This window comes from Nannospalax galili, unplaced genomic scaffold, assembly GCF_000622305.1.
Source record: "Nannospalax galili isolate Female #2095 unplaced genomic scaffold, S.galili_v1.0 scaffold247, whole genome shotgun sequence".
Lineage (NCBI taxonomy): Eukaryota > Metazoa > Chordata > Mammalia > Rodentia > Spalacidae > Nannospalax > Nannospalax galili.
The window spans coordinates 383,143-390,058 of record NW_008356952.1 but is presented as its reverse complement, the minus strand read 5'-3'; the positions used below and the strand labels follow the sequence as shown (position 1 = coordinate 390,058).

General features: G+C 43.0%; 1 protein-coding gene across 2 annotated transcripts in view; it reads right to left on the bottom strand.

Annotated features, from left to right (window-relative positions):
• Positions 1 to 6,916, bottom strand: part of LOC103751373 (serine/threonine-protein kinase Sgk3) — a 136,334-nt gene that overhangs the window by 66,267 nt on the left and 63,151 nt on the right. The window contains exon 1 of one of the 2 annotated variants that reach the window (XM_008854769.3): positions 3,283 to 3,448. The exons of the other annotated variant lie outside the window; for it this stretch is intronic. The gene's annotated coding sequence lies outside the window, so the exon portion shown is untranslated. Of the gene's footprint in view, positions 1 to 3,282; positions 3,449 to 6,916 lie in introns of those variants that run through there. 2 annotated transcript variants of the gene reach the window in all.

The following is a 6,916-nucleotide window of genomic DNA, read 5'->3' as shown; positions in this document are numbered from 1 at the left end:
AGAATATATGGTTCCTTGCAGAAAAGACTCATTGTTTTTGCTACTAACACAAAGATGTTGGCACATGCATCTCTAATCTGTGTGTATCAGATTATTAATAGTCATAATCGGTTGCACTTGGATCCTTGGTGCTTGTGTATGTCTATGAAGTCACCAGGTAGATTTCAATGGTAATGTTTATCACCTCTACTAATTAACATGAAGTAAATTTTTATGATTCCTCTTCAAATATGTCATTTTTTTATTTGTTGATTTTTTTGGTGTGTATTCATACAGAACATCCCAAACATTTTTTGTAGTTAAGTCCCTACTAGCAAAATAAGTGAAGTTTAATCTTTAACAATATAATGGCCTATTAGAACTTAAGTTCACATTAACTTAAAAAGCAGATAAATGGGTCTTATAGTTCCTTTAAAAGAAGAAAAAACTGGCAATTCTGTATGCATACTTCATGTCTTTTAGATGCAGCAAAAGAGAAAAAGAAGAATGCTCAGAGAATACAATTCAACGTACACTGTGAAAACTTCTGAAAAAAAAAATATCCCAACTCTGAGGAACGAAAAACTACTTCCAACTAATTCACAGTATTTGGGGTGCTGTGGCATGGGGGGGGGCAGTGGCTGTAGGTTTGTAGGTGGTTTCAAAATAAACAGAAAGGGCAGAAGAGATCCTCAGTACAAATAGGGAAGAGCTATTGGGTAGGTTTGTCTAAATGCCTGTCCACATTGAAGAAACCAACCACCTCATTTAAAAAAACCAGGAAACTATCATGAAGCAGGCAATACTCTCACCTTGGGATTTTATAAGGCATTGCCATTACCACCTTATTTTTCTTCTTGGTATTTACATGCCTAAGTTGGAAATGGCTGTTTTTATCTACAGGAGATACAGGCTGAAAAAGTGGATTGGAGATCACCCTGTAGGAACATGACTGCTGACTTCTCCCTCTGGGTCTCACTCTGAAGAAGTGAAACTGTTTGAAAAGGGAACTGTGGGACTACAGGGTATTGGATGGAGCAGAAAGAAGGGGCTTGGCAATAAGAATGGCTCACTTGAAAAAATTTGGGTGAAATAACTTTGTAAGCTATTTGCCTGTGGAGTGCAAGGTAGGAGGAATTAAAACATTGCCTCCATGTTTTATTCCTGGGCAATCACAAGAAATAACTGGACTATAGGGCAAGCAAGGCAAAATGGCAAGACATCAGCTTAGTATTAAACACTAAGCTGGAAATGTCTGTTCAGATTTACTCATCTGCTTGTGCCAGGTATTGTTTCCAGGCACACAGGACACAGCAGGGAAGCATTCTCAGTCACATGGAACTTACCCTCTGGTGGGAGAGAGCAGATGAGTAATTATATAAACAAGTAAATATATATTATAGGAAGTGTGGGGTTGTATGCAATTTTAAACAAGAAGGAAACATCTGAACAAATACCCAGAGGTGAGGGAGTGAGCTACACACAGAGCTGGGCAGAGTCAGCAACTAACACACCAGTAGCTCAAAATAATTTTACTCCGAAATGCTTTTGAAGTTATCCGCAACAATTTAACTTCTCCAGTTCCATTTCCTTCAGCTAGCTTTCAAGGTATCATTTCTGGATTGTACCCTACTCAATCAAGAAAACTTCACCAATAGCTCTATGCTGTGATAACAAACTGCCAACTAGGTCAACTTGTTTATGTTGGTTATTTATTTACCTTCTGCACATGGAGAAAGGAGCTGCATTTTAAAGAACAAAACCAAAGCACTGTCAGAACATGTTTGTACAAAGCTTAAGACAATAATCTTGTTCTGAAAGCAATAACTGATGTAGCAACTTTGAGACTTGTGATTTAAATCAAAGGTGAAGAACGATTATGAATCATGCCATTAAGCTACCAAGCAGGATGCTGCTGAGAAGAAACCATTCACAGCACCATAAAACCGTCAAAAATGAAAATAGTAACTAGCGTAAAAACTATAAGAAAACCTTTCTTTGGTCTTATAATTTGTTGGTTAGCAGAGCTGAGTTCTAGACTAAGATCTGCCATTTACTGGTTCCAGGTCTTTAGACTCATCCTCATCTGTAAGGGCCAGTCAAACTTGTTTTTCAGACACCCCCCCCGCCCCCATTTTTTGACACAAAGTCTAACCTTAAACTCACTATGGAGCTCAGGCTGGCCTTGAACTTCCAGTAACCTCCTGTCTGTCCTGAGTGGAGAGAGTACAAGCTTAGGCCACCACACCCTGCTTTCACACCTCTTTCCATCCCGTTTTAGTGGCAAAGCTATATCGTATTACATGTGTGTTTCTATTTTGGGGTGCTCTCGTTTATTCATTCTTGCGTTTATATAGTACAAAATAAGAAAACAGCAAATTTTAAGTTTTGCATAAAGGAACTGCTTTTAAACAAATCTACCTGGGCTCTCAAAATGAGGCTACACCCACCCTATAAGGTATCTTCTTCCATCCTTTAGAACAGTCATCAAAACTAACATATGAAGCTGCGTAAGGATGGCTGGGTAAGGACGGCGACTGCAGCAGGGTACTTGTGGGCGGGGATGGGGGGTGACACGAGACAGGGCTGGTTCCACCTCCAGCATTGACAAAAGAAAAAAAGGAATCCGAGGTGTTTGCAGCACTGTAGAGAGGATTTGATTTTGAACACGGTGATGGTTCTGCCCCTTAGTACCAGAGAAAAGTACCTTTAGGACTCAATTCACAAAAACTGTTGGAAGGACTCCCCCAAGCATTTGAAGCAACAACGCTGAGAAAAGGCATCCACTTCCCAGAGAGGACAACCTTAGAGACATTAATGCTCCTCTGAATGCAGAGAAGAGGAGATAACCAACATTGGTTTCCCCTTCTCTGCATCACACTACGAGCATCACAACTTTGTATACCTGAAAACTGCGGCACACAGAAGTTAAGCTAATTGCTCAAGTTTTTTGTAAGTACTGGACCTCAGGTATTCCAACTTCAAATCTGGCGCGCTCCCCCCCGGGGACCTGCTCCAACGCTTGCGCCCTTTCCTTCCCCACCTTTCCCACAAGCCCGAAGTCTCACAGACAACGTAAAACCGCCGGATTCCTGAACCACGAACCATGAATGTGTTTTAAGGCATGTAAAAACTTACACTACCTTACAAGTTTCCGAGACTAGGGAGGGGTGTGCTCGGCACCTCCAGCCTCCTGGGATCCGATCAAGTGCTGTGGGCTCCGTAGCCCGCCCCAGCTGGACTGGGGAGCGATCCGTTCCCTTCCCTTCCCGCAGCCGGCAAGTCCGGCCCAGGCACACCTACCTGCCTCGGAGGGCCGCGGGGTGCCGCCACCTGGCCCGCCCAGAGTGCCCAGGTTCCCGGAGCTGCGCACGTTTACCTTCGGGAACCCAGCCCTTGCGCGTGGCAAGCACCGCGGAAGCTACGCCACACCCTCCCGGTACGCACCCGGCCACCGGGTCCCCGCGGCGCCCGCAGGCCTGCGCCCTGCCCACCCCAGGCCCCGCCCGCCGACCTGCGCCCCGCCCCAGAGCACCGCCCCCGTGGCCAGGGCCCCGCCCCCCGCCAGCCAACGCGGTCCCCCGCGCGAGTCCAGAGGAAGGGGCAGCCTGCAGCCCAGAGGCCCTAAGTAAACCACGCCAGGCCCGGCAGATGGGAGTTGGGGGGGAAGAGACTGGGTTGTGTAGCTGCAGGGAAGGAAGGGCGGGACACATGCAGAGCGGAGAGTCAAGAGTCCCTTCTTCACTCAGAATGTGAAGAAAGAGGCTTGGTATGGAAAAATGGACACTCTCCGGGTTCCAGATAAGGTGTAGGACCAGAAGAGATCTTAGAACAAGGCTCACTCACTCAGCAACTGACGTATTCTCATTGTCTTCAGGCAGGGTAGAAATAACGCGTGAAAAGCCACTGGCAATGGTATTCAGAGGGGCAAAGAAAATAATTCCTTTGCTGGCTTCCACCTACGGTCCTCCTGATTCCTTTTAAAAATTGTAAGCCCCTGGGTGTGGTGGCTCACTCAATCTGCAGTCAGCATTTGGGAGATGAGGCAGGGGAATCAAGAGTTCAAGGCCTGACTTAAGCTATATAGTGAATTTGAGGCCAAACTAGACAACAATGAGACATTGCTTAAAACATGAATGAAGGGGTCACTGAGAGGTGGAGGCAAAGGGATCAGAAAGTCAAGGTCATCCTCAGCTATAAACCAGCTGAAGGTCAACTTGGGCTACCTGAGACCCTGGAGAAAGAGGGATCTGGGAGGGGCAGGGAAGCAATTACTGATGCTGACTCCATGTAAGAATTCTAGTCCAGACTTAAATCATTACTCATTCCCCCTTTCTCGGGCACATATTAAGAGAACAGACCTAATACACACAAGCCAAGTTTGGCATGGTTTAAAAAAAACTTGTAGGAGGCTTTGTTTTGGACTAGGCTCTTAACGACTAGGCCCCAACAGTGTTGACTAAAAATCAAAATGTAGTCACCCATGCTAAAGTTCCACGTACCAAACTAAATTGTTATCTGACATTCGTAGGCCAATAATCCTTGTATTTTTTAATCCCTTAGTTGTTACAAAAAGTAACCTGAAGTAATCTGCTCTTAACCAATCAGTTACTTTTCTATTGTTCGGCTTCTCTGCTCCTGCCATACAAGGAAGGCAACTTCCAAATAACAAATCCCTCTTTGCTTTGACTCCCCCTTTTTAGTCCTCCTCTGTCTATGAAACCAGCCTTTTCTTAGTTCACAGGAACTAACATTCCTTTTCATTCATGGGCTAAAATGTTCAATTCTGGAATAGCAAAATAAAGCCAATTAAGATTTTTTCACTTGTATTTTTTTTCAGTCCTCAGGATTGAGCCTAGTGCTTCATGCAATCAAGGAAGCACTCTACCACTGAACAACTGAACAACCTTTTTTTTTTCTTTTAACCATAGTGTGTTACTTCATGGTTTCTGACTGGGTATATGAATAAAAGGAAGCAAGGCTACTTGACTAATTTTAATTATTAAAATATCTAAGTTTGAAAAATGATATGAATCAAGTCAGTAACTGACTTTGTTAACTGAATAAAAGCAGGAAAACACAAGGCTGACATTCATTCCCAAAAAGCAGAAATGGACACAAAATAAGCTTTACTGCAAGAACTTCCAAAATGAATGCCAAGAGGCCAGCTTCCCTCAGTGTCCTACAGGAAAGTCGCAAAATATGAAGCCTTCGATTTGCATTTCAGTAAAATGAAGGGATTGGTCAGGTGGCGTCATAACGTCTAAATGCCCTTCCACTCACCAGAGTTTTCCTGCCAGGCCCCAGTCTAAGGAACAGGAATTGCTGTCCATCAGTGCTTTTTATTCAGAATTCACATAGACAAAAGCGAGGTTTTAAAAGAAGGCAAGAAAACAAGCAAGCCAGCAAGCAGGCAGCATCCAGGATCTAAGGCATAACATCACTTCATTCAGACTTCTGACCTTTCTGTGAGTAGTAATACTGAGTTTTAAAAAAATATTTTATTTACTATTTTTATTTTATGTGTATGCATGTATTGCCTGCATGTAGGTAAGTGCACTCATGTCGTGCAATGCCCGCCAAAGACAGAAGAGGCTGTTGAATCCCCTGGAACTGGAGTTATGGACAGTTGTTAGCTACTATGTGGATGCTGGGATTCAAACCCGGGTCTTCTGCAAGAACAGTCAGTGTTCTTAACCACTGAGCCATCTCTCCAGCCCCAATACTGATAGCTTTAAGTCAAACTTTTGACCTATCTTCCTCACAGTTGGTTACTAGGTCTTTGGTTTTCTGCTTTTCAGAGTCTCTTCAATGACTCGTCCCATTTTCATTGCCATCTTTGTAAAAAGTACAAATTCAAAGAACACAGGACCTTCACTCTGACTCTAACCTACTCTTTCTAGCTAACTCCCAATTGTCTTTTGTACATATGATTCAGTCTGCCAGATTGTCTCTTCATTGTACAGCCTTGCCACTGAACATGTTTACCCACCACCTCTCAACTCAGAATTTCCTCTTCTTAGTCCCTGTACATGTCCTGATACAATTGCTCAGCTCAGGGAATAAAATGCTACAATATTCAACACAGCACTTAGCTGGACTGTCATGTATTGTTTTCTGTTATTTAAAATACATCTGTAGGGGTTGGAGAGATGGCTCAGTGGTTAAGAGCACTGGCTGCTCTTACAGAGGACCTGGGTTTGATTCCCAACATGCACATGGCAGCTAACAACCACCCTTAACTCCAGCTCCAAGGATTTCAACGCCCTCTTCTGACCTCCATGTGCACTGCATGACCTGGGTGCATTTACATAAATGTAGACAATATGCTCATACACATAAAATAAAAATTATAAATATTTTTAAAAATACATCTCTAACAATAAAATGTAAGCTACTTACTAAATGCCCCTAAGCCCCAGAAAATACACACACAAATGTTATTTTTAATATCTCAAGAAACTGAAATTATATCCACCTACAATTCTGAGTTTTGGGTTACCAAAAGCAAGATTCTCTCTCTCTTTTTTTTTTTTTTTTTTTTTTGGTCTTTTTGTGAGACAGGGTCTCTCTGTAGCCCCAGCTGGCCTGGAATTTGCTTTGTAGACCAGGCTAACCTTGAACTCACAGAGATCCACCTACCTCTGCCTCCCGAGTGCTGGGATTGGCTAATGTAATATTGAAACGACACTGGTTACATAATTCTAACCAAAAAGTTTTACTTGGCAATTGTGCCTGATTCATAAAAAATTCATGTAGATAAAAATAAAAACTAGAAGCTTGGGATATAGCTTAATCATAGAGTACATGACCTTAGGTTTGATCTCCGGAGCACAAAAAAGAAAAATAGCTCATTCACTCTTTCTCACCCATTGTCGGAACAAGTGATATGCCTGTCACAAATACTTGAAGCCTGTAATTGCTTCCGATGTTCCTT